This window comes from Penaeus monodon, chromosome 21 (assembly GCF_015228065.2).
Source record: "Penaeus monodon isolate SGIC_2016 chromosome 21, NSTDA_Pmon_1, whole genome shotgun sequence".
NCBI classification, from domain to species: Eukaryota; Metazoa; Arthropoda; class Malacostraca; order Decapoda; family Penaeidae; genus Penaeus; species Penaeus monodon.
In genome coordinates, this window is record NC_051406.1 from 18,411,257 (window position 1) to 18,412,710 (window position 1,454).

A 1,454-nucleotide genomic window follows, 5' to 3' on the forward strand; every position below is an offset into this window, starting at 1 on the left:
ATCAATGACATTTCTCAGTAATTATAACACGCATGCTATTTCATTCCTTCATGTTGTTTATCTAAACAGAAAGAACTGCGAGATTCGCATATTCTTGAGAACTACCATCGACCTTCCCCTCTTGTCATATTCTGAAACTATACACGGTATATAAGATTCTTTGTCAAGTAAAAACTCAAATAACTTAAATGTATTAGAAATACAAATAATCTGCACCATCATTTCTGCTACTTAGTAAGTATCTACTAAGGCATGAAATAAAGAACTGGGCCATAAAAAATCTGAGCACGTGGTGAGGACTGACATGGCTTCGCACGCCAGCGTCAAGCGCACGCGAGGCCACCGCAAAGATTTCCCCGGTCAAGGAAAGTAAACTGTTAAGTGCTTTGGCGCCGTGGGGACTGTCTGGTCGGAAGTTACGGCACGTATACACATTTAACATGGTTAGCATCTGAAAACCATTACTTTCACGCAGATAATAAATGAGTTATTATATCAATATTAAAATTAGAGTTTCGCAGTTTCAGTAAAATTTAGCATTTCAAGTAACACTCGTGAGAATTCGTACCAGCAAAGGAGAGCGGCAAATAATTAGACATTGATGAAAATGACGGAAGTGAGATAGTTATATGGGAATGTAGAAAAGAGATAAATACGTCTTTACTTACTTAATAGGTTTACATTTTATGATCTAATAAAGTAGGAAATCCTTTAAGACCGAATCGGCCAATTTCAAGTAAATTTGTCACTGAATCTCGAGATTAGTGATTGGTCCTTCTATCCAACGTGTAACAGTAAAATAACATTGCTGATTTTGTAATTTTATTGATGTCTACAACATATCCATTTCACATATCATGTAGGCTGTGGTATATATATAGTCATTTTGTTTAATATAAACAATACAAGTACAACAAGCAGTTGCAGCCACCCCTCCTACGCCTCCTTCCCCTCCCACGTAGACACACTGACCAGATTTTTCCTCTCCGGCGATTTTTACAAGGCGAGCTATTCCGTTCCCGAGATTTCGAAGCCAATCTCGATATGCCAAGACAATTGGAGAGTAACTGTAATGTAACCAAAACTACAGGCTAGCTGGCCCCCCACTCACCTATTAAATGATGTGCTGTACGTCACCAAACAAACACGATCTCACAAGCATACATATGATTAAAAACTTTTAATCTCTTCATTTACAAGTTGTACATAGTTTAAGAAACGTGAAAATACGTTTTCATACACTTCAGTTTTTCTACAGTGCTATATCTCCAATCCTACTGTGATGATACACCTTTCCAAAATGCAGGCGGGGGGGGGGGAGATGGAATGACCATTCTATAAAGTGTGTGTGGGGGTTATTATCAACCCTGTAAAATCAGGGGAGGGAAATAAGCTGCAGGGATATAAGAATTCAACTGTTCAGCTTCTGTAAAAAGCAGTTAATCTCTTGGGTA

The 1,454-nt window shown here is 38.2% G+C and overlaps 1 protein-coding gene across 1 annotated transcript in view; it reads right to left on the reverse strand.

The window, feature by feature from the left end:
* Nucleotides 1–805: 805 nt before the first annotated feature.
* Nucleotides 806–1,454, reverse strand: part of LOC119586286 (vacuolar protein sorting-associated protein 41 homolog) — a gene marked incomplete in the record, with an annotated part of 18,266 nt that continues 17,617 nt past the window's right edge. Inside the window, 1 exon segment of the mRNA XM_037934992.1 lies at nucleotides 806–1,454.